This window comes from Rattus norvegicus, chromosome 4 (assembly GCF_021556685.1).
Source record: "Rattus norvegicus strain SHRSP/BbbUtx chromosome 4, alternate assembly SHRSP_T2T, whole genome shotgun sequence".
NCBI classification, from domain to species: domain Eukaryota; kingdom Metazoa; phylum Chordata; class Mammalia; order Rodentia; family Muridae; genus Rattus; species Rattus norvegicus.
In genome coordinates, this window is record NC_141537.1 from 159,245,879 (window position 1) to 159,272,178 (window position 26,300).

At 44.1% G+C, this 26,300-nt stretch overlaps 1 long non-coding RNA gene across 1 annotated transcript; it reads left to right on the forward strand.

The window, feature by feature from the left end:
- Positions 1-9,347: 9,347 nt before the first annotated feature.
- Positions 9,348-20,448, forward strand: LOC134486637 (uncharacterized). The gene is made up of 3 exons (XR_015686985.1): positions 9,348-9,454; positions 16,062-16,588; positions 20,196-20,448. It is a non-coding gene; the product is annotated as an uncharacterized LOC134486637 (long non-coding RNA).
- The last annotated feature ends 5,852 nt before the right edge of the window (positions 20,449-26,300 follow it).

Sequence of the window (26,300 nt, forward strand, 5' to 3'; positions counted from 1 at the left end):
AGGAAGCACTTTTCCCACTTTACCTCCTCAATCCCTACCATGGATTTCTTTAGTTGTCCTAAAATAAGTTGGCTGGGCAGACCAATCAATCACATAGCTTATATTCAGGAACTACATTTTATTACATTGGAACACCTATTTATAAGGGAGAGGTTTGCCTTGGTATGTACCAGAAATGGGTGTCCTATCTGAGCATAGAAATATCTCCCCTATCATGTGGGGTCAATAGGGACAAAAACATTTCATTTTCCAAGATGAGGGTGGTGTCTCCCTTCTGAACTCAACAGAATTGTCATGTCATAAGTGTTTTGAACATCCCCACCACATGATTTCTGGTCCATGACAGCATTCCCAAAAGAGAGTAGGTAGAAAGTAAAAGGGACAGGGCTGTGAGCCCATCTCTGGGGTAATTGATGAAGAATTCTCCAGCTCCTTGTTCTAGAGTCTGGGAAGTTCAAGACTGGGGACCATCTCTGCTGAGGGCATTTTAGATATGGCATTCTATTACAGAAGAGATGAAGTGGTTGTATGCAAAAGATGAGAGCTGGCTGACTGTACCACAACCTACTCTCAGAATGCCTAACACACTCTTACTTACCTCAGTGGTATTAGCCTGTCTCTTTGTAAGGCCCACTTCTTGTGTTGTAAAGGAAACAGGCTTCCAACCCTTTGGATTGGCGCATTGAAACCATGACACTCAATGTGGAAAGAATTCTGGAATTTTGGTTTCTTTTTCAAAAAAAAAAAAACAAAATATTTTAAAAGTGTGTTTTCGGGTTGGGGATTTAGCTCAGCGGTAGAGCGCTTGCCTAGCAAGCACAAGGCCCTGGGTTCGGTCCTCAGCTCCGAAAAAAAAAAAAAAAAAAAAGTGTGTTTTCATTGTAATACCAGGTGTAAGATATAGGGCTACTTCAGATTGTCCATAGCAGCTGACTATGATTTGCCTCATGCTCTATCTGGGGCATGCTTTTGCCAGCCGCAGACAGTTTCTATGATTGTGTGACATCTGGAAATCTGGGGAGTGTTTAGAGGATATATAAGTGCTAGGGCATGAAGAGGCTTTGTTGGTGGATGCTGGTTGGTGCGTTGGCCAGGCTTTGGTTGGTTGGTTGGTTGGTTGGTTGGTTGGTCATTGGTTGCTGTTGGTCACAGTTTGTTAAGTAGTCATGTGCAAAGAAGACACAAGAAGAAATTAGATTACCTGACAATGAGGATCAAATTTGCCCCTGAGTAACTTGAAGCCCCTAATCTAGGCTCCCTTGTTAGTTTGGAAGCACTGAGTTCCACAAACACAGGAGCCCACTCACAGTCCCATGGGCCTAGACTGGGAGCTAAGCAGAAAGCCCGAGACCAGCACCGAATACTATACTAAGATCCTTATGTCAATAGGAGTCAAGAGGTGTCAAGCAGCTGGTGGGAGAGAAACACACTGCCTTGTTTTCTTCTAAACCTCCTAATATAAAAAGCCAGAAGTTTCAGTGGCCTGATAAGCAAACAGCTTTCCCCTTTAGGGAAGCTTAGCTCCCAGCCTAGGCCCATGTGGTTTCCAGAAAGACAACTTGCCTTTCCTAGAAATCTTCCTCTGGTGCATTTCCATTTTCCCTCTGGTATGTGTAGAAGGGACTCTTTGGATTTTTCTTAGTTGACTAGCAACCTGCAGTTCTTTTCAAATTAAGTCCTCAGGATAGTTTATACTTCTACCAGCCTACTTTCTATTTTATTAACATAAATATACTATTGTTTGCTTACTTGTTCCTATGAGCTTTCCTGTTACTTTTACTCCATGTCCGTTTCTCTCTTCCTGGGATCCTGACAGGTAGACCCCGTCCCCATACCACTGTCATTTCTTCTTGTCTTCCTGGTAAACCTATATTCCAGCTCAATAACTTGTTTTTAATTATGTCTATGCCACTTTCAAATTTTTTACTGTCTAACTTCTCAGTCGAGTAATGTTTTACTTCCGTGAAGAGCTATGGACATGGCTGGTAGCTGGGGTGGTGGCCTCAGCCTTCTGTGACTGTGGAACAAGCTGCAGAAGGAGCTGGAAAATAATTGCCTCAAATGCGGTTTGGATTTCTCCAGTGTAACGTCTTCCCAGCCCCTGGTCCCTGCCTCACTCACTGCCATCCAGTCTCCAACTCAACATATATGTCAGTCCACTCAAAAAAAAAAAAAAGAGGAAGAAAAGAAAAGAGAAAAGAAAAGAGAAGAAAAGAAAAGAAAAGAGAAAAGAGAAGAAAAGAAAAGAAAAGAAAAGAGAAAAGAAAAGAAAAGAAAAGAAAAGAGAAAAGAAAAGAAAAGTGTTCACACATTGACAGGCTCATTTGTTACTTATTTATTTCCGTTGTCATGACTACTCTTCCAGAGTTCACTTTAAGACTAAGCGTTCTCTGCTACTTCCATATTCTTGCAGGAAGAGGGAGATGTGGTATAGAAAACGAAGTTCCTACTCTATGTAGATGTATTTTGAAAACAGTAAAAAAAAAAAAAAAAAAAAAACAATTGTCATTTTGGACCCAAACTTCCTTAGATATCATCAACAAATACGTTGATTTCAAATTCTAAAATTAAGTGCTCCTTTATTTCTATGAGGGATCGACGGTGTTCATTCTAGCTAGAGAAATTCTGCATACACTGTAAATCTTCCAAAGCAATCTAAGATACGCATCACACACCACAACCTCATACCATGTGGAGATCAGCAAGGGCCTTTTTGTTACTGTTTACCCAATATCACTGAAAGTTCGAGGGATTTTTTCATTCATCAATAAACTCAATTATTTTTGTATTTGTTTATATATATATGATATTAAATTTGTATCCACAGTGGCTTGCAGCAGGAAGAAAAACTTATATGGAAATTTAAAACACAGCACTTGCTTTGCATCCAAGGGCTCTCTGTAGCAGAAGCAAGGATTAATGTTCTCTGCGTGCTGTGCCTCAGTGGCTTGGCACATGCCCACTTTATTATAATTAGGTTTGTACTCCTAGAAGTAAGGCTGCTCAGTGACAAGGTTCCTCTTTTGCAACTACAATCCAGTGTGAACTGTTTCTGTAGCAAATCTCTCTGGGAGTCCTGTGCTGAAATTTGGGCCTTGCTCTTTGAACCAAAACACAAGGTTGGTCACGACTCCTAACAGGCAGAACACACAGATCCTGTTTGGTGGGCTTAGCTAATGTCCAAACTGAGCCAAGCCAGCAACAATGAGAATTGGGGAAGCTGGAGTGGCCAAACGGACTGCAGGAAAGCATAAAACTTCTCTGGTTCCCTGACTATGAAGAAAACATACAATCTCAAGAGGACGAAGTTCTACTTTGTCCCTATGGGAGGGAGCACTTCTCTGCCTCTGTAGGAGGGAGCACTTCTCTGCCTCTGTAGGAGGGAGCACTTTACTGCCTCTGTGGGGGAAGCACTTTACTGCCTCTATGGGGGAGCACTTTACTGCCTCGGTGGGAGGGAACACTTCACTGCCTCTGTGGGAAGAGCACTTCACTGCCTCTGTGGGAGGGAGCACTTCACTGCCTCCATGGGAGGGAGCACATCACTGGTTTCCTTTCCTATCATCACTCTATTCCTATGACAGTGTAGAAGAATTGATTGTAGAAGACAGAAATGAAAACCTTTCAACAGATAACAAAAGAAAAAAGTTAAGATGGACAGGTAGAAAGCCACAGGACAAGACGGAAGGGGCACAAAGAGAAATTCCTCCTGCGGAAGGACTGGAAGAGAATAGCTATGGTATAGAGTGGACTTTGGTAAATGTTCTGCTATGTGCACCTTGCCCCAGACTCTAACCCTTTATGCCTTCCCTTTACCACCAGATAGGAATAAACTGTTGAGTAGATGGCTCACTCTCTTAGGGACAATTCTGAAGAAGGAAATGGTAAAATGTGCACGTGCTAGATGAAATGGAATAGAGAGAGAGGATAGAAAGCATTGGCGGGGTAGACAAAAAAAGACTGAGAGTTCAACAAAAACACATAGAAGTATCGCTTGGGAGATACTCCAGACATACCCAAGAGCCATGAGGAATTATACAGAAAGAATATGCAGACACAGATTCAACCATTCTTCTTGTTATTGGAAGGGCAGGAGAATTTGCTCATGCTGTCTAGAGAAACTACATCTATGCCTACACGACAGGCAACTCTAATAACTCCTCCCAGGGAGTTCAGAGCGTCAGCAAGACTGCTGCACACTGTATGATCCCACTGACAACACTGCACTCAGAAAAATAGCCACCTCATTTCCTTCGTCTCTCACGGATGGACACGTTAGGTAGAATATATGTGGAGCTACAAATAGACTTTTGTGCTTACCCACTGCCAATTGTCTCTCCTTTATTTTACACATAGGAAAGTGCTGGGTCCTGACCTGGCAATCAGGTACTGAGGTGCAACACAGACTCAAAGGACAAAGGCTGGTGGCCTCTGGCCTTTAACTAACCCTCTCCCTCTCCCTCTCCCTCTCCCTCTCCCTCTCCCTCTCCCTCTCCCTCTCCCTCTCCCTCTCCCTCTCCCTCTCCCTCTCCCTCCCCCTCCCCTCCCCCTCCCCCTCTCCCTCCCCCTCTCCCTCTTCTACTCCCTCTCCCTCCCCCTCTCCCTCTCCCTCTTCCTTTCTTCCCTCTCCTCCCTCTCCCTCCCTCTCTTGCTGTTCTGGGGCCAAAACTGATACCTTCTGGTAATTGATTCCTGCTGCAGCAGAGGAGTTACTCGGGCTCTTTACACTTGGACTCAGGGGCCTCTTGCTAGCCAGGTGACAGGCTCAGAGTTCATTAACTCTTCCTGAGCCAAAAAGAAGGAAGAGAGAGGGAGAGTGGGGGAGAGAGGGGAGGGGGGGCGCGCACACACACAGAGACTGGATGAAACAGAAAAGGGCTAAACAGACCTTTATTTTTGCTTTCAGATTTTTATAGCTTTTTAGACAAAGGTCTTCAAGGTTAGAAAAAAATTACCTCATAGATAAAACGTTACACAGAAGGGGAGTCACAAGAGGATGCCAATAGCAAACTCAAAGCAGTGTTTCATTTCATAAGCTCATAATAAGTTCCGGGCAACACTTTCACACGGCCTTGCTTTATCACAGTGCACACCTGTGGCCTCATCCTTGGACCTGACCTAGAATGAATGTTTTTCCTTGATCACGAATCTGTCCCAAGCCTATTTCTACTCTTAGTGTAATTTATGAAAGCTCATCATATTCCTTACTTTACAGCTTTTACTATTCTACGAGAAGGGGGCATTCTGTTCTTGATTCTAGCTTTATTACGTCTTTCTGTCAAAACAACTAAAACCATCTCCTTAAACTTTCTTCCTAAAATTATTTGAAAAAATCAGGAATTCTATAGTCACTGATTTATAAAAGCTCATCTCTGCATTGATCTTCAGGAAATCTGCCCAATAGGGTGAGCTGATGCTCAGGAATCATTAGGCTGTAATAGTGGCAGGAAACCAACGCCAACAGCAAGAAGCAATCCTGGGATAAAGCCTCTGAGGACCTTAACATCTCAGAGGTCACCCATTGCAGCCATACAAAATGGTGGGTCATCTTCAGAGAGCTCACTCGATTGCCATGGACTTTCCTAGATGGTGCCTGTCAGAAAAAGCACTTCATGTCTGCAGATAAGTAATTCCAAGATGGTAGAGAACAGCAGTAGTGTAGATGGAGAGCGGTTCATAGATAATCATTTGTGGCTATTTTCTAAGATGTTGCCATGAGCATTTCTAACGCAGTACGCCAAGAAGGCTACCCCACCCTCATCACATTTTGAACAGAACTATTCGACACCTCTGTAGACTAGCCTAGCAGTAGACTGTGACCCATTTCAAACACTGCTCTTGCCCACCAAAAGAGAAGATCCAATCTTCTCCTATAGCCAGAGGAAGTAAGAACAAATTGTTTTTCCAACAAAAGCCCACATACTTTCATTGTATTTTTTAAACATCATGATAAGGCTGGAAGAACGTCATCCAGTAGTAGAGCGGTTGCATGGTATACATGAGACCTTGAGTTTCGCCATCAGGATAGCCAAAGTACATTTACTGATCAACAAAATGAAATAAAATGCACTGTGCTTGAGAAGTGTGAGATGGGCTTCACTGAGAGCTAGAGGTTCACGTTTATTATCCATATGAAAACATCTGACATGCTGTGCCCCAGTCACTCAACCATTAAAAGGCTTAATTATGCTTAAAAGTAAACTGAAATGCAATAATCCCATCACCAAAATTTGAAAATTAGGAGCTTGAAAACAGTCTGCTTCCAAACAGCCTCTGTATCTCCCTATTCCAAGAATGTGTCTGAGTTTTTATATTTTGGGTATTTTTTTTTTACTTTACTTAGTACTGTCCCCAGAAAGTTGTCATACCTAAATGTGCCTCCTTTCAACATTTTCCTGAGTCACTGGGAGAAAGGCCAAAATTATGAGAGAAACAATGTTGTAGTGATCGCAGAACATTTCTAGGCTGTCTGACCCTCTTCACTGTGAGGTTGGAAGAAGATCAGCTCTGACGCTGGACCTGGTGTTGCTCCCACTCAAGAGGCGGAAGCACACACACACGCCAAGGAGCTATTTGCCCATTCTATATAATCAACCTATACTGTGTCATTAGATGGTCACAAAGATTTCTCAATTACAGGCACTAGTGAGAAGGACACAAGTAGTTATTATGGGATAGTTTATGAAAAACGAGAGCACAATGCAACATCAACACAGGTGGTCACCATTGTGGTGTCCTCTGAAGCCCTAGCCTGGACTATAGTGTAGATGGTTTCAATACAGTCACACTGGTCCCTTCAGTGATACCCTAGGGTCTCTGAGCTCACAAACCATACTTCCAGACTCCTCTTCCTCATTCAGGAGTATCTTCTTCATCGATTCTTCCTCTGGGCAATATGAAAAACAAACAAAAAGAAAATTTAAGGTCTCATTATAATTATGACCCAAAGATAATAGGAGCCTTCTAGGCATGTCAGAACCACAGGCAAGCTTCAAAGAAAAGTGTCATGGGAAGAGGATCTCAGGCCGATTTCTCCAGAGTGTCTGTCCTAGAGATCAGTGGTAACTAAGAAATGCTAAAGAGCTGTCTCTCAGTCTGCCCACACAAACAAGGACATTAAATCAGAGGACAAAACTGGAAATACCTTTTCTGTGGCAAAAATCTCAGGAAACTGCTGACAAAGAAGTATGCTTCTGTTGCCATCTAGCCTATGAGGACACCTAACAAATCCTGACTTCCCATTAACCCACAGTGAGAACTTTAGTTTTCCCTAGGAAATCCTTGAATGGATGCATGTTAAGATATGGGCTCTACACCAGTGGAAGGGGAAGTCCTTGGTCCTGCCAAGACTGAACCCCCAGTGAACATGATTGTTGGGGGGGAGGGCGGTAATGGGGGGAGGATGGGGAGGGGAAGCCCATATAGAAGGGGAGAGGAATGTTGGCCCAGAAACCGGGAAGGGGAATAACAATCAAAATGTAAATAAGAAATACTCAAGTTAATAAAGGTTAAAATAAAAAATATGGGCTCTAACTATGCTCTTCTGAAGGCTTATTTCTCTGATGCAGCAGCGTGTAGAGGGGAAGCAAATGAGTTATGACTGCTCCGATTCTACTAGTGAATTAATAAATACATTTATAGATTCTTAGCGATTTTGAAAGAAAGAACGGATTATAAATGTAACCTAAGGATGCCTAGAAAGAGGGCTAAGTGCCCTGTGCTCACACTTGGGTTCCGCTGTCGTGATAATAGCCCTTGGAATGTCCACCTTATCTAATTCACAGACATGGCACACAGGAAGAATTGCAAGCCCTGGAGACCCTTCACTTCTGTAGTCTCATCTCTAAGAAGACGACCGGGGTGAGAAATGCAGAAATTATATGGGCTTTTCCACCAGAATCAAAATAGGGCCATCTTGTATCTATACCTTGAGAAACTTGTATCACCAGTTTTCAGTGACTTTATGAGTGAACAAGTATTTGGCTATGTAAACCCTGTGATGTCTTCAAGTACTGACAATCCCAGATTTTGTAACTGAAGGCATTCTTGGTCATTGTTAGACGTATCAGCTTCAGCATTTGAGGTATTATCTCCTTCAAATAAAGTGTTTGACAGATCCTATCTTTCAAAAAAAGATTTCATTGTCTCCTGCCCTTTAGTATTACTTTTTCCCCTCCAACCTGATACATTTGTTTGAGAAATACTGTCACATTATCTAGATACAAATACTTATCAGCTATGGATTTGGACCACAAGGCTGGCACAGAGGTGTAAGGACAAAAAGCAGAGTTTAAGTCATTCTTAAATAATCACCTCGGGGTTGGGGATTTGGCTCAGTGGTAGAGCGCTTGCCTAGGAAGCGCAAGGTCCTGGGTTGGGTCCCCAGCCCCGAAAAAGAGAAAAAAAAATAATCACCTCCCCAGAGCCACATCACCCCTCTTCCAGGGCTGAAGGTGTAGCTGCCTTCCCTTCAGTGCCTCCTGTACATGCAGCCACACCTGTCTCAAGAGCCATGTCCCCACATCCCAGTACATATTCAGACTAACTTTGACATCCCCCTGCTCCACATACTACCATGCCTCAGTCACTGAGCACCAAACAAGAAGCATTCCAAGGACAGACATGAGCATAGAAGTTCACATGTGTGAGTATTGGATAAGTCTCAGAGCAGAAACTCAGCCTAGAAATGTTTTCTTCCAGCAGAGAGGACTTGAGGTCCTCTGGGAGTCGTAGAAAAGTCTCGAGATCGTCGACAAGAACTCTGAGATGGGACTTGGGATGTCATGTGCAGATATTGTGCACACACTAAGGAGCTCCTTCACATGATGAAGAAGAGAGACACAAACTAAAGAACCTTCTCCTGACTCCAGTTCTTCCTCCTCCCTGTCTCATGGCCAATCACGGCCATGCTTGTAACCGCACGGAGAGAATATTCACATGTGATCAAAATAAAGAGCTGAACGTGAAAAACGGCGCCCTAAAATGCCCTAGCATAGTCTCTCCGGAGCCCACGAGTCTACTCTCTGACCATCAGATCCCTACTCCCTTCGCGCCTCTGGATAAGCCTAGAACTCCTCCCCCAGTCACAGTCGTAGCCTCTTTCCTGATCTCACGCTCTACTTTTAGAACTTCAGAAAAATATTATTTTGCCATGACACCATGTTTCTTGACACTACTAATCTAAAGTCACTGAGTTTAAGAATTTGGAGAACAAATGTCCTTGTTCGGGAAATTTAGGGAAGGTGGGGCACATCCGGTCTCCCACGACAACCATTCTTCCCACCCACTGTCTACAAGCTCTCCGAATCCCAAGATCCTGCTGTTCTCTACCTTGGAACACTCTCCTCTTTCTGCACTGATGAATCACCAGGATAATGAGAAAAAGGAAAATGCAGTGTCCCATGATGAAACCGAGGACAGTGGTCACAAAGAAGATTCCCGGATTGGGATTTGAGTGAGTCTCTGAAAAGAACATGTTGTGAGTAAGAGAAGGGCAGGCGGTAGTATACCTTACCTCCTGCTGGTGCTGGTAGACCAGCTCTGATGGTGAAGTCACTGCTTAGAGCACAATGGGAAATTGTGAGAGCCAAGCAGGGGCTAATTAGCCTCTAGGGGACCTCCGTCCATCCCATGCTAGCCCAGAGGTTAATCCAGAGGGTGCTTGTTGCGTTAGTTGTTTCCCTTGCTGTGAGAAAACACCATAGCACTTTGGCTTATTGCTCATACTGGCAGGGGAGGCATAGCAGCACATAGCCAGCTCATGAAACAGAGATAACATCTCTACCTGTGTGGAGAAAACAGATGGGAAACTGGAAGTAGGGTGAGGCTATAAGCGCCCCCCTCAGCCCTGGCTCGGCTCCGGGTTCTTTGTCACACTCACTTTACCTCTGATGATAAGCTAAAGGTTGCACCTGTGTACTCTCTTCTTTATCTCTTTCGACACCTCTCGTTTTCATTTCCTCGTACGAGCTGAAACATGTGACAATATGTTGATGGTTGAGGGTCTCAGATCCAAAAAGCAACAACCTCACTGAGGCCTTTCTGTCATCCATCTCCTACCTGCACTGGGCAGGAAGGGCGAATAGGATCACCTGGCAAGCACAAACCCATTCTGCCATTTCACCACAAAGACTGCGACTACATCTGGTTTCCCTGTGCTCCTTTTTCTTCATTTGAATTCCCGAGTTTACTATTCATTCATGGATTTCCTGGATCCTGGAATACTCTGCATTCCGTTAGGTACTATTTTTTTCATCTTGCATTTAAATTTTATGCAGATTTTTTCCATCTTGTCTGCTAATTCACGTCCATTCATCTGTTGTTCTCTGAACTCTGGCTGTTCGATTACTTTTATAGACTATGAGTAGTTCTTGTTGAGCTGTTTTATAATTTTTCATTAAAACTTAAGTTGAGGGTCTGGAAAGATGCTGTAGTTAGGAGTACTTACTGCTCCTTCAGAGGACCTGGGTTCACATTCCAGTACCTACACGGGGGCTCACAATCATCTGTAAGTCTAGTTATAAACACTCATGCATATGATTTTTTTAAATAAAATAAAAATTTTAAAGCTTAAGTCGTAAACTTAAATTACATTGAATAGGGTTTTCTTTAGTGGTTATGCAGTAATTATATCGTAATGCTCAATATTTATGACCACAAATCACATTTTTCAATTTAAATATCATTCACTACCTTAACAGTCAGCAAAAATTTTTAAAAGATCTTTCAGCAGATTTTGTTCCTGTAGCCAGTCAGTAAGTACACATCCAGACCCTATTTGTAGCATTCCCAACAGGTTCTCTACACGCTATGGTGAAGAGACACAACAGTCAAGCAACTTCTGACTACAACAAGAGAATGAATGAGATAGTCAAGGACAGTCAAGGGTTATCTCCTGGTAGATCTTGTGTGTGTATGTCTGTGTGTGTGTGTGTGTGCATATGTGTGTGCGTGTGTGTTTGTGTGCATGTGTGTGCATGTGTGTGTCTGTGTGTCTGTGTGCGTCTGTGTGTGTGCATGTGTGTGCATGTGTGTTTGTGTATGTGTGTGCATATGTGTGTGCATGTGTGTGTTCATGTGTGTATGCATGTGTGTGTGCTTGTGTGTCTGTGTGTGTGCATGTGTGTGAGTGTGGGGGGTGCATGTGTGTGCATGTGTGCGTGTGTATGTGTGTGTCTGTGTATGTCTGCGTGTGTGCATGTGTGTGTGCATGTGTGTGTTCATGTGTGTGTGCTTGTGTGTGTGCATGTGGGGGGGTGCATATACACACTTGTGTTTGATGTGGAAGTGTTGATAATGAAACTGATAAAGAATGTGCTCCAGTGAGTATTTGGCACTCAGCTTGCCAAATAATTCAGACTTCTCCACCTCACGACCTCACAGAGTCCAGTACAAAGCAGACCCACCCACAGCACCACAGACCCAGCGCTTCTTCACTGTGCTCCTGCAGGAATGAGACCCAAAATGTCCTCTGCTGCCCCTGGCAAGTATTATAGACCCGAACACCAGAAGCTCCTGGAGCTTCTCCTCTCCCACCATGCCGGGGGCAAGTTGTGCTGCTGCCTCCTCAGAAGAACCTCCAGTCCAGGAGAGGGGACGGCAAGTGCTCATGGCATGGGGGTTTGATCCAAAGGTACCTGGGGCACGGGATGTCATGCCTTCTGGAACCTGGAAGAGGCTGACATGGTGTGTTAGCAGCTGGGCAGTGTCTCATCACTAGACGCAGCCACCCAGGGGAGCCTGAGTATGTTCCAGGAAGGGGAAACCTCTGGCAGAAAAGGTGCTGTGAGTCCTCCCTGTGTAACTGTGTTACAGCATTTGGATGTAAATAAATAAAATAATTTATTAATAAAAATTTAATTAAAAAGAAATGCATTAGAATCAGATAGTTAACACAGTTCAGATGCTGTCTGGGCTATAACACCTCCAGCTTCAGAGATGGCCATTGTGTCTGATCTAGTGAACTCACAGTCCTCAGGATTCAGGACACACACAATCTGGGCTATCAAGCTCACCTGGACTGATGACACTCTTAAGGACATGGGACCATTTTTGCCTCCTCAAGAACAGTTCAATTTCATCCCTGGTCCCTGACATCTCCATCTTGGAATCTTCTGCAATTTAGAGCCCTTATCTTCCTCATCATCATCCGGGGGAATTCAGTTGCACAACAGAAAACAGAAACAGTGCCAAGGCAGGCTAATGGTGCCAGTGACCTGGAAAGTTTTTAGGGAAAACATTGGATCTGTGACATTTATTTTGCGCGTGTGTGTGTGTGTGTGCAGTGTGTGCTGTGTGTGCATGTGGGTGTGTGTGGTGGGTGTATGTGGGTGTGTGTGTGGTGGGGAGGTGTGGGGGGTTGTGAGTGTGTGGTGTGTGTATGTGTATGTGTGTGTGGTATATGTGTTTGTATGTGGATGTGTGTGTGTGTGAGTGTGGTGTGTATGTGTGTGTATGTGCATGTGCATGTGCGTGTATGTAGTATGCATGCACATGGGCATGTTTTCATGTGGGTGACAGAGTGGATACATGTGCATATGTACATGTGCATGTGAAGGTCAGAAGTTGACACTGGGCATAATCCTTGGTCATGCACCACTTCATTTGTTAATATAAGATCTTTTGCTGAACCCAGAACTTGCCAAATCTAAGTAGTCTGGCTAGTCAGCTTGCCCTGGGTTTACAGTTTCTGGGTATACAAGTGGCACCCACACTTGCCCAGCTTTGATGTGGGTTCTGAAGACTTGAGCTTACGTTCTCACACTTGGGCAGCAAGCACTTTATCCACTGAGCCACCCCACCCAAGCCCCCTGATAGTTTTAGTGCACACATTGGAATCTTTATTCTCATATTCAGGAAGCTTCTTTAATCTACTCACTATGGACTTCAATGTATAAAAGGCTTGAAGTTTTATTTGAGAATGATGGTATGGTCTCAGTTTATAATGCTTATAAACTTGGGAAGTGAAGGCAAGAAGGTCAGAAATTCAAGGTCATGCTTGACCACAAAGCAAGTTAGAGTGCCAGAGAAGTGAGAGATATGGTTCTCTGCCTTAGTGGCAAAAGGAGAAAGCCATACCTGGCAATTTGGTTGGTATGGGTTGCTTCAGAAAGCAGGTAGGAGTTGGGTAGCTGAGCAAGCCGGAGGGGATTGTCCTGCCTAAAACTACAGTCAGCTGGGGTCTGAGGAAAGATGGGCACGGTTGGATTTCCCCGATTAGTCATCGTCTTAGTCAGGGTTTCTATCCCTGCACAAAACATCATGACCAAGAAGCAAGTTGGGGAGGAAAGGGTTTATTCAGCTTACACCTCCTCATTGTTGTTCATCACCAAAGGAAGTCAGGACTGGAATTCAGGTCAGGAAGCAGAAACTGATGCAGAGGCCATGGAGGGATGTTTCTTACTGGCTTGCTTCCCCTGGCTTACTCAGCTTGCTCTCTTATAGAACCCAGGACCACCAGCCCAGGGATGGCACCAACACAATGGGCCCTCCCACCCTTGATCACTAATTGAGAAAATGCCTTAAACAGCTGGATCTCATGGAGGCATTTCCTGAAGAAAGGCTCCTTTTTCTGTGGTAACTCCAGCTTGTGTCAAGTTGACACGTAAAACCAGCCAGTACAGTCATAATTCTCTGGGCTTTACTTTGGCAGTTTCTCTAAGCACACTGTGAGGAATGAACTACCCTGATGGGGAAGATCTGGTTCTCTTCGTGAGGCATTAAAACTGAAAAGAAATGAAACCTGCCTTTTACCTGGGCTCACACTCTTAAAAGCAGCATCAAAAGAGAATTCATTTGCATTTAGTTTGCAAAGATTCATTTACTCCCAACAGTTTAGGAAAATAAGTGCATGGCCGACAATGGGAGAGCTTTGTTGCCTGGTCTACATCTATACCACTCAGTGACTCCCCCTAGCTCCGCCCACCCATCAGACAGACAACTGGAAAGCAGTCCATCATGCTGGAATAGAAACCTAGAAGTCCAATGTACAGATCCAGGTTCATAATTAGAGCTGAGAAAATGAGAGACTGGAAACTTACAATCTCTGTACATTAGCCCATTTTTAAGTGCCAATCAAGAACATATAAAAAATAAATGCCTCAAGCTTGTGCAAGAGACTGGCTGCTACGTCATAGGTCAAGGCCAAGAGGGCAGAGCAACCAAAGGGACCTGACTGACATCAAATGGAGAGTTAATTTTGGCTTTTTATTGATGACGAGATTATTCATGAGTTCCTGAAAGTTAAAAACCTCATCAAACGGGATCCCATGTTGAACACTCAAAGTCTGTGCAGCCTGCTTCTGATCTCCATGGTTTCCAGGGAGTTTTTCTAACTAACTTCTTCATCTTCCATCTTCAGAAACCAGTTTTCCTTTTTTTGGCCCACACCCTTTCTCCTCTCCTTCTGCAACTATCATGTGACCCTTCTTTCCCTCACTTGGTTAATAAATGCCCAATCCCTGCAGTCCGAGAAGTGCCCATGGTGGCCACGGCTTCAGAATCTGAGTCCCCCACCAGATGGATCACCTTAACCAGCAGGGGCACGCACACAGTGTGAGGGGATGCAAAAGGCGATGGAGCAGGCAAGGCATGAACAAAGGTTGTGAAGCCAAGTGCCAAATGCAAGCCTACAGCTTGTCCGTTATAGCTGGACTTTCTCAGACCCGCCAGCCATATAAATAATGACACAGAGGTTTTTAATATTTTAAAGCTTATGCCTTTTAGCTAGAGCAGTCTCCCGGTCATCTATCTAGCTTAACCTGACCAATGCTAGCACTACATCCAACCTCGTGGCTAGATCTAACTATCTGCTCCACTCTGTATATCCATGTTCACCTCTGTGCCTTCTGGCAAATCTCCCAGATCTCATTTCTTCTCCCAGCATCCCTCTGTCTCTTAGAAGTTCTGCCTTCCACTTCCTGCCCAGCTTTTGGTCAGGCAATTCTAGATTGCCTCTAGGCTAGTAAGAAAGGATGATTACAAAATGTGAGGTTGGGGCCCATGGAAATAATAATACCAAGATCCTGCCAGCATTTAGCTATCTACCTGTACAGGATTAACAATTGAATATACCGAGACACACCTTTGCACAATGTATCCCAACATCCTATTAATGCTTCTGTTGGAAGTTTTCTCTCCATAAGAAGCATGAAAACATCCAATAAGAGTAAGTTCCCTGCATATATATACTAATGTATACTTAAATCACAAAGCAAGCAAATCAGAGGAGGCTGTATTTAAACAGATACCCAAATGCCATAGGCAATGGTGGGTGGGTGTGCTTGGGACCATCCTTGTCTGATGGGTCTTTCTAATGTGGATGTAAAGGACCACAGAGGAGCCCTTGCTGTGACTGCATTTGGGTCCCTCTCATCCTCTGTCTAATCTGTCTCCCTGAGAGAGTACTCCTCAGTCAACTGCCTATGCTCACGTCTCCACCTGGAGCCTCTTCCTGGGAAACAGCTGTTTCTGTTAAAGTAAAAAAAAAAAAAAAAATACCCAGTGGCTCTACTACTTGTGTCTCAAAATATTGGTTCTCAGCCTGTGTTCTGTTTGTGCAGTGTTCTGTGGGTATTAGTTTCTTTCTCATCCCAGCCACCAAACCCCTGACAAAGGAGCAGCTTTAGAGAAGTTTATTGTGGCTCACAGTTTAGAGGAACACAGTCTATCACAGTGAGGAAGATGTCAGAAGGAACGGCTTGGTTTGTAGTGAAAACCAGAAAGCTGAGATGGGAAATGATCATACTAAGCCAGCCTTCTGCCTTTTCACTTTGTATTAAGTCTCAGGACTTAATACACTGCCCACATTCAGAATGAACCCATACACCTCAGTTATAGCTTTCTGAAAACACTCTCACCCTAACTATGAATTGCTGCAGACCCAAGTTTCCTGGTGCCAACTCTACAGGGGATAATAAAATAAAATAAAAGAATTGAACATAATTCACTTAGATTATGTAGTTTATGATGCTTCCAAGATTTATGTATTCATGAAAATTTATGACTAAATGTGTGCCTTGTTTTTTGTACTTTCTGTCATTGTGTGTTTATTTCTACTCTAGCTATCTGAGGAGGCTGAGTCTATCTTGGTGATGAAAGCATTGACCTGGGAGGATTCAGTGAATTGTCAAGGAGTTCACTCAGCAGTCCTGAACTACCACCACGGTGAGACCAACCCTCAGGGTGAAGAGGGTGCCAGAGTGAGGTGACCTGGTTAGTGGAGACATTGGGGCTAAGGACTGAAGCTCTGTACTGAGAATTACTCACTGGCAGCTCAAAAATAAAACTGTATCTTAATAGAGTGCTCCAGAAAATCTTTGTCATGTGGAACTACAGATTGTGGCCTCATTTGGAAATAGCATCTTAATAGATGTAAATGGTTAGGTCATAATGGATAAGGTGGAACATCATCCACTGAATCACAGACTTACGAAGGGAGGACATTTAGACACAGACAGAGAGAGGAACAGTGTGAAGACAATTTCTGCACAAGGAAGACACCGTGTAAAGATGGACGCAGAAACAAGACGACGTTTCTACAAGCCAAAACTACCCTAGAATTGCTGGGCTGCTCCGGAAGCTGGAAGAGGCAAGCAGTATTCTTCTCTAGATATCAAGACTAGTAACACCTTGATTCTAGACTGTGTGGGGCTGTGTGTGTGTGTATGTGTGTGTGTGTGTGTGTGTGTGTTATGCATGGTACATGATTGTAGGTTTATAACTGCTGCTCCTTTGTGTACACATGTGGAAACCAGAGCAAAACGCCAAGGCTCCACCATTTTCTTTCTTATTGCCTCAACACAAGTTCTATCACTTAACTATTTTAGCCAGGTTGCCTGGTCAGCAAACTTTCAGAATCTGTCCGTCCTTGCCTCCCAATGCTAGGGTCACAGGTGTGAGCAGCCATGTTAGCTCATTATGCGGGTCCTAGGAATTAGAAATCAGGTCTTGGGTTGGGGATTTAGCTCAGTGGTAGAGCGCTTGCCTAGCAACCGCAAGGTCCTGGGTTCGGTCCCCAGCTCCAGAAAAAAAAAAAAGAAAGAAAGAAAGAAATCAGGTCTTCCTCGAGTTTGCAAAGCAAACACTTTTACCCACTGAGCCATCTCCTCAGCCCTTTTAGCCTTTTTAACTCTGAGAGAAAACACTTCTCTGGTAGCTTTTCTGTGATTTGTTTTGACAAACCTAATGTATGAGAGAAGTGCAAAAATGTCCCCTCAAAAACACTTACATGAAGTCAACATAGTCTGATAGTGGGTGAGATGGGAGCCTGAACTGCTGGGTGTGGTTAAATACCTAGGATGAACAACTTAAGAAAAGTCTGGGCTCATAGACTCCATGGCCAGCTGATATCACTGTGTTTATGCTGTGACAAGGCATAAAGAAGTATGGGAGCAGGGCGGGGCTCAGGAAAGCTGCTTGTCTCATGGTTACCAAGGAAACACAGAGAGAGAAGGGACCAGGGACCACTTCAGCCTTCCAAGGTCCAGTGACCTATTCCCTCCAAGGAGGCTACCAGCCTCTCACAATCTCCCATTGTGCCTGCAGCTGTGACTTCATCATCCTGAACACCCACAGGTATCATTAGTGGAGACAGGATCCCCCTTGTCATTTCCATATCCAAAATATGTTCCTTTCAGCAGTCCATTCAAACCCTGGGCCTGGGATCTTCTTTGTGGCAAGTATCCTTGGTTTCAGCCTTGGACCTTGCTTCCTCCTTTTTCTCCTTGTCCTGATGGTTCATCAATGCAGAAAGAAACCAAAATGCCAAGGTAGCTCTAGAAAACAGCAGGAGCCTGGAATGTCAAAAGCTGTGGGCAGTGGGTGGGAGGTGCCAATCTTTGGGATACTGAGTCTACATCCTGTCTGCACTTGTATTTTCTAGATGGCGTCACTTGTTTCCCAAGTTGATGTGACTTTGGGTTAGAAATATCAAGGAAACATGGTGTCATTTATGACAGTAGTAAGGTCAGTAGGGGTCACAGAGTCAGGATCTAAAGTAGATGAAGATTGAACCGAAGTTAATACTGAGCCAGGAATCTAGGGATACCCATGAACCACTAAAGTGGAGGGGATTTGGTTATCTGAGAGATTCAGGGGAGGGTCTATGTAAAGATGTGTCAGAATGTTCTTCACTCAGCCTTTCTCACAGTCATAAGGACACGTGAATGTCATCCAGGGTAGCCAGGAGAGAAGGATGAGAAAGAACAGGGACCAGATGGAGGCCCTGCCCTCCTCGGCATGCTTGTTGCCTGTAATCCTCACCTAGAGAGTTCTCATGATTCCTGAGTCCCACTTCGGAACCTTGATGGTTTCCACACCCCGAACATGCCAGCTCTTCATGCAACCCAGGAGATGCTGTGTCTTTATAAGAGGGAAAATGTCAAGGTCAAGATTCTGCTCTGACCTTATCTCTTCTTCACTATTCATGTCTGTCTTTAAGAATGCTCCTTTTCTGGCAGATGGCCAAGCAGTGTGCTGACACACTGGGAGTCCTCCTGTGAGGTGCAGAAAACAATCTGCTCTTGGGAACACACGTGAGAGAAGGCCGTTGCTTTGTATGGAAGAGAAACCAAGAGAATGGGGCTTTGAGAAACTGTGGTCTTAGACATCCGAGAGAGGTCCGGCCTTGGGGGCCCATTCTGAAAGAAGTAGAGTGATAGGTTGCGTACCTTATACTCTACCTTCTCACTCTGACACTTGTGTGACACCCTCGGGACCCCTGTCCACACCTGTTCTAACAGTTTCAGATACATGTTGAGGCTTAGATACTGTGACAATATTTCTCAAACTGAAAAAATGCTGAAAAACTAAAAAGTAGCAAACAATGTCAAAGTAATTCTTTCGGTGAAACATTGGCATCTGCTGAGTGTTTTGTTTGGAATAGATAATTTAATACAATTTTGAATTTGATACATTTAACAATTAACCTAGAATGCTTTCAAGTATAGGCTCTGGGGTTGTATTTGAAGAGACCATAGAGTTTGCACAGCCCCATAAAGGGAAAATTATTATTAGGAAAATTAATACATAATTTTCTCAAGGCTTTGGAATGGGCCCTATCCTGAATCGTAGGAACAAGTCTACTCCATCTCCTTGCTTCTCGCCTTGACTCTTGTCTCCTCTTAGTGGACGGAAAACCAATGGCCTAGCGTACATTTACAGAATGAAGGGGTTTTGTACATTACAGAAGTGAAGAACTGAACCTACAGTTCTTGCAGGGCTTCATGCCTGTAGAGTGGATGGTCTGGGTATGCTCAAGATTGCTGTCAAAGGAATGCAACTTAGTGGCTGAGTAGCACTCTGCTCCTGGATCACTGCTCTGCAGTCACTGTGTTAAAAATATGAATTGTGTTTGAACAAGAGGCTCTTTTTTTTTTATTTTTCCTTGGGCTTCCATATCCCAAAAAACAAAAAAAAACAAAAAACAAAAACAAAAAAAAAAAAAAAACAGGTAAACGTGAGGTCTGTCTCCAGTAGTGGCTTAGTACTTACTACTCATTCCTGTTACTCAGAAGATAGTGTTTGAGCAATTCAGTGCCAATCCTTCCTTTGAAGACAAAATTTGAGGAGGCTCATCACTTCCTGTTTTAAGCACAATGGCCTTCCCCTGTCACTGTTATTTCTGGGTGATATTGGAGAGGATGTGAAAACATTGGAGTCTGAGGTTCCCAGTTACAAAGGTCACATGGATTATGAAAAAAATATTTGGGCCTAATTCAGGATGAAGGAAGAACAAAATGAGAAATGCAGTTTGAAAACATCACTGATAGCAATCTGCTCAGAGTTTAATACTCTATAGTTATAATGTATTAGGAATGCTCTGAGAAGTGTGGGGTCTCATGAAGCAGGCTTTGGAGTTAAGGAACCATTCTATAGTTCTTAAGATCCAAAGACGGCCTGGATACCTTACAGGTCCCCAAACGAAGGGGAAATGTGGGATCCCTTGTCCCTAGTTTATTACCATTCTGAAGGCAGATCTGGAATATTCCCTGTCACACGGGGTCCCTTTAAGTGTAATTTGTGGGTTTTGTTTAATGTGTGTTTAACGGTATGTAGACCCTGGCCTAGTTGCCTAAGTGTGCTTTTTACCTTGCCCTCGATTCTCATGGCTCCCTGAGACTAGCTGGCAGCTTGGTCTTATTAAGTAGAATGAGGCTCTAAATGTGCTACTTCTGGTTGTTTTTTGCCCTACTCAGAAGAAGAAGAAGAGGAGCCGGGAAATGCGACAGTCCTGCAGGAAGAGGAGCAGCCCTGTATTCAGATTGCTGAGTTCAGAGACTCTAGTATCTCAGTGAAGGAAGAATCCATAACCCTGTACTGAAACAAGCTATACTATGGTCCAGGCTAGAGGCTTAGAGACCGCCATAGTGGTACCCAGATAGGACCATGACACATTGTGTCCTCCTTTTACATAAGTTCTCCAATAATAAACACTTTGGTCCTACTCAAGAGGTCTCTGTCACTGAAACTTTGTGAGCAGCTAGAGAAATGATTTCACTGCACTGATAGTACAGCCAGCAGGACTCACCTTTATCCTCACTTCTCTCGGGTGAAACCCTGGTGAGTGGCTTGTGTTCAGAGAGAAATGTTGGATCCAGACGAGTTCAAAGTTAAGTCAGACAGGCGTGCCCAAAATGCACTGGGCTCTTATATGTAACATCTTTTATAGGATACTTTCCAATAACTTGTTTTGGTCACGTGTAAATAGATGAAGATGTGATAGAACCTCGTTGATAAAAATCAGATTAATCCAAAAGTTTGAAAAACTTCTGAGGGACATAATATAGATGGAGAAATCAGCTGGAAAGCACCTGCATATATGGTGCGGGGATCTGAACTCGAGACCTCAGGTTTACATTGCCAGGTCCTAGCGAACAATCTCCCGGGCACTCTCCGTACTGTTTGTAACCACTTTGGAGCATGTTTAAAGTAGCAATTGGTGCGCTCTCTCATGAACCACTCTTTCCGCCTCCCTACCCACTTCCGCCCTCCATCTTCACTCCGCTCCACTGTGTCTAACACGTAGACAGTTCACTGCTTCCTCCTTCTCCAAAGTATTAAACATTAAAGCTATCCTATGCAGTCTGAGCTCACTGATGTTGGCGCTAAAGAGGGAAGCGATGGGGGTGGGGGGATGCAGCCTAGGGAAGGATGTAAATAATAGCAAGCCTTATGACCCCACTGTCCCGGCCCCTCCTCCGCCAGACAGTTTCTTTGTGCTCCTTCTCATCTCACCCTGCAGCCACCACTTGGAGCACAGTCTCTAATAGTCTTTCCCCATCTTTTTGCCTTTTACACGGTTTGAATTTTCCTGTTGGCCTTCTTCAACTGACTTTCCTGTCAGGGATACACACCCGCGACCAGAAGTAAGCCGGTGAAGCTCTGCCTTCCGTAGAGGCAAAGTAGAAATTTGTCCTACTCCCAATCTTATGCTTTGTCTACGGGTAGAAAGTCAGATAAAAATGTTGTGCCTTCTCTAGTCACTGACTAGCCAATATTTCTCCTTGATTCTCATATCTTAAATACGTATCTCATTCTCAAGCTGACCCCACTATAAACAGGGCCTGTGCATTCTGCCTGTTGGAGTCGAGCCTGGACTTCGCTCCAGCACGCACAGCCAAGCTTTCTGCAGAGCAACGGGCAGAGTTTTCACATATAAACAGAAGGGTTTGCAGTTCAGAACAGGAACCTGTCCACAGCTAGATTACTAATAGAATATAATCCAAACTCTAGTAATTAGGCATTGCCTGGCCTGCAGTAGTGTTGGGGCTAACTGCCACAGAGGCACCGTCTTTTCCTGAACGCAAAGGCAACGGCTGCCGTCTCTTTGGGTGTAGCCAGCGTTTCCTTCCTCTCACAAACCACAGCAGTTAATGTGAAGACTGACTGTACCGAGGAGCAGGAAAGCACGCTGCTTCGTGGCTAGTGTCTGATAAGCACGTTGGAGGGGAAGGCCTTGTGATCTCCACTTGTCGGGGTGGATGTGCTGTGTAATCTTTGATTTCTCTCAAAAATTTAGTATCTACAGAATTTCCTAAACTATCAGACTCACCAGTGGCCTGTTCAGAGGTGAAGGGGCACTGGAGGCTGGAAACTTCAACTGTGTATTAATAATGACATTTCACATAACAACTCAGAAGTGACTACAACTGGTCATGGTGGCCCAAACCTTTGATCCTAGTACAGGGAGGGAGAGGTAGGCAGATCACTATGAGTTCCAAACCAATCTGGTCCACAGAGTAAGTTTCAGGCCAGTCAACACTACATAATGAGACCCTGTCTCAAAAAAGCAAACAAAAATAGCTTCGTGTATTATATTCTCAAAATATGCCTTTCTAACAGGGGCAGTTTGCTTCCGAGGCCACGGTTCCCCCCCTATTCCCACCAAAACAGCAAACTCTCCAGAGCCAAAATCAACCGTGAAGAAATAGGAGCAGCCAGGAAACGGACTGCACCCCCGGGAGTTCATTCCTAAAGGTGACTAGAGCCTCAGTGGACCTCAGTGGATGGCAAGAAGTAGGGCAGGGACTGGCGAAGGGCTTTGGCTTGGCAAGAGGCTATGGAGAGAAAAAGCAGAGGGTTTGACAGGGCCAAGCTCTTTACCTCTCCCCTTCATCCCACCATCTGGGGCTGCAGTTACAAAATGGATACCAGCCATCTAGGCTGCTTGCTCTATTCCTACGTATGGCAAGGAAGTGCCAACACTACTGAGTGTCCTGGTGAACATTTTAAAAGTTGGGTGGATATCATTGAAGAACAAGTGGTTTGGAATATGTTTGCTGGGAAGGTGAAGGGAAAGAATAAAAATAAATAAATGAATAAATAAATAAATAAATAAATAAGACACATCACAAAAGAGTTGAAGGGCGTCCAGGTGCTTATCGCACCTTGAGAGACCAGCAAACAAAGGGTGCCAGATAGTGGTGCTTACCTGATTTCCTTTCTATTCAGTCTGGGACTCCAGCATGTGGAGGAGTTCTGCTCACATTCAGGGTGGGTTAAACCTCTCTGGAAACACCTTCACGGACACCCAGAATTGTGACCCCTAGCTGAGTCCAAACCCAGTCAGGCTGAAAACAAAACTCATCTGGATAGAGAGCTATCAAGTTTTGATCTTTCAAAAACAAACAACTTTCAAAAAAAAAAGTTTCCTTTTCCCTACAGCTTTTCCAATCTCTAGCTCTCTGTGCTATTATTTCTGTCTCTGTGGTAATTGTCTCTTTAATTCCTACTCACCTAAAACCTGAAGTAACACTGTTGCTCTGAGGTTTTTCAGCGTTTTTAATGTACACATGAGTAGTCAAACGCCCTCTCAGCCCTGTTTGCATTTCATTCCACAAGCTGTGGTATGCTGTGATTGCATTTGCACTGATCTCTGCCTTCCCTAATTTAACATCTAATTTGTTAGGCTCTGTTGTTTCTGAGTGTGCTGTTTAATTTCTACAACTCAGACCTCTGTTTCTGATTCCTAACTGTATCTCACTGTGGTTGAAAACAGTCTCCCCGCCTGTACACAGGTGCGACGACCCTCACAGATGCCTAAAACCCTTGATCGAACTGAACTCTGCAGAAATGGCATTTCTTTTCAAAGCTGCCAGGTTCTGAAATGTGCCTAGGGTTGATGTACACAGCTAAATTGTGCTTCTCTGTGTGTGGGGTCAGAAGACTTTGCTTGGCACCAGTGTCGGTTTCGAGGTTTAGGATGACTTGTTGCATCTGGTCTAGAGGTAGAAAAATGGGCCTATGTTTGTATCTGGGAAGCACGAGCCAGGTTTATCTGCCTCTACTCCCATCTCAGAAGCAATGAACACTTGCCTGTGCCCAGAGTTGAAAGGCCGCTGTTCCACAGCTGATGGCTTGGGAGATGGACAAGCTCCAAATGCATACATTCACAAGATATTCAAGTAATCCTAACCCACACAGGGGAAACTCACACGAAGCCAGCCCCTATGAGGACATTCTAATGAGATGCCACAGATCCGGGAAGGCTTGTCAGTTTGGAAGAGCTGAGGTCCTCACACCCGGGGACTTCACACCCACTCACCATCTCATCTTCATGGGCTTCTTCTGGGTGCTTATTAGAGTCATTGAGGGTAGCACGGGAAACCACATAGAGTCCTCTGTGCCACCAGAATCAAGCAGGGATCAGAAACTGCTCAGGGAGACACACCCAGCCCTGTCTTCTCCTCAACTTTGTAGTATAGGAAGAAACGGCTGGGGGATGGATGAAGGACATTCATGAAATGCCCGTGGACCGATATTCTTAGCAATTTTACTTCATAGGGTGGAATACTACCCAGAAATGGAAAGAATAACTACTGATACATATAAGAATCTGGGTGGAGCTCAAGATTATTGTGTTTAAGAGAAAAAAAGGTCCGCTCTGCTGCAATTCCATTGACATCACATTCTTGAGACAGCAACACCTGGGGGTGGGGATGGGTTTCAGCTGCAGGCAACAGAGGCCATTGGTACAGAGTAGGAGAATGGGTGTGAGTACAGGGTAACTTTGCTTCTGTGGTGCTTATTTCTAAGTCTAGATTCAGATTGGTGGCTCAAAGAATCTCAATGGGAGATCAAACGGCCCACTGTGATGTGTGTGCATGTGTACACGGGCATACACAGACAAGGCTGTTTAAACAAAAGTGGACCTGGTATTAGGTCTGGGGCTTAGTAACCAGTGACAGGCCAGTGCTAACTCCCTAACGGGCTATGTCACGGCTGTATTCAGTGAAGCCCTGCAGGAGAAACAGCATACACTGACTAAGCTCTCTCTACCATCTTCTTCACTATAACCCTAGGAGCCTATAATTAAAATTAAAAGTTCTCTTACAGAAGCCACAGGCTGTCAGATCTGATAACTCAAGGGTTATCCCAATTATAAGATTGACACTCTAGGGGTTGGGGATTTAGCTCAGTGGTAGAGCGCTTGCCTAGCGAGCGCAAGGCCCTGGGTTCGGTCCCCAGCTCCGAAAGAAAAAAAAAAAAAAGATTGACACTCTAAAGACACACATAGATTAGCAGACACCATCGTTCCCCCAAAGAGCTAATCACACAATGGTGTTATGTGAAACCCATCTTTACTAAAGCCGGGGGATGAACATAGAAAGACAATATACAGCCTAGGAACTTAGGCCAGAATATCACTTGAAGTTGGACATTAAAGAGACACAAATAGGAAAAAATCAAACTGCTCCTATTTACAGATCATATGTCATACATAAGAAACTCCAGAACAATTCACCAGAAAACCTCTAGAAATGACCAACAAAATTAACGCAGAAAATTCAGCAGCCTCTCTAGATACCAACAACGAGTTGAGAAAGATTATGTTGAACAAACTCCATTCATATTCTCAAAAAGAATAGAAACTAACCACGCTCTATGCCCAGTTACATACCTGGGCCTGTGTTCTTAACCAGACCTTCAAACCAGAAGAATCTTTGGAAAACAAAGCAGAGACTAGACCGGGAGAAGGAAGCTGCCTAGTCTCTTAGTGGATCCTTTGGTCCTTTGGCGCCATCTGCTGTTGATCTAGGGTTGTCGGCACCGAACAGGGATCCTGCACTGCCGTCCTTTCCTTCCTCTTAGCACACACATGTTGTCTACAATCCTGGTGGATAATTCTCAGAGAAAGTGAGATTATTCTCATTCACACTAAAATGTGATTCGAATTTGCTAATTAAGGTGATGAGAAGTGGACAATGATGAAAATGATGATTGATGACGGTGACATCGATGACAACTTCCCCTGCCCCTTCTCCCCTTTCCTCTCCCACGACCAGCATTAACTTCTAATATCTCTGAGTGGAATATTATCAGCCCCTACACACTTTTATTTCTTTTCATCAAGTTAAAACGAAATGTCAACTTTAAAATTTTATTTGCAAAATTTTCTGGCTATTCAGGAAGGACTGGGAATTCTTATTCCGGGTTTGGGATTTCAGTCCCCAGATGTCTTGGCACACTTCTACTAGAATATAGGTCAGTGTAGAACAAATGCCGTGAGGCACCAGAAACCCGAGCTGCTTAGTTAGATGTGTTATCCTGAGACTATACAGGGGCTTTGGGATTTTTTTTCTGATTTCATTTTTACTTTTCCTCCTTTTTTTTCTTTAAAATACAAAAGGCTCCCTATAATGTCTAGTGTCCAAGATGATTTTTAAACTAAAAAATTATAAACATTTCCAGAATATTAGCTGGATTCTGTAAAAAAAATCCTTTGAAATTCTCAGAAATATGTATCCTGGGGCTGGGAGATGATAGGCAGGCCACTCAGAGAGAAAACGCATAGTATCCCT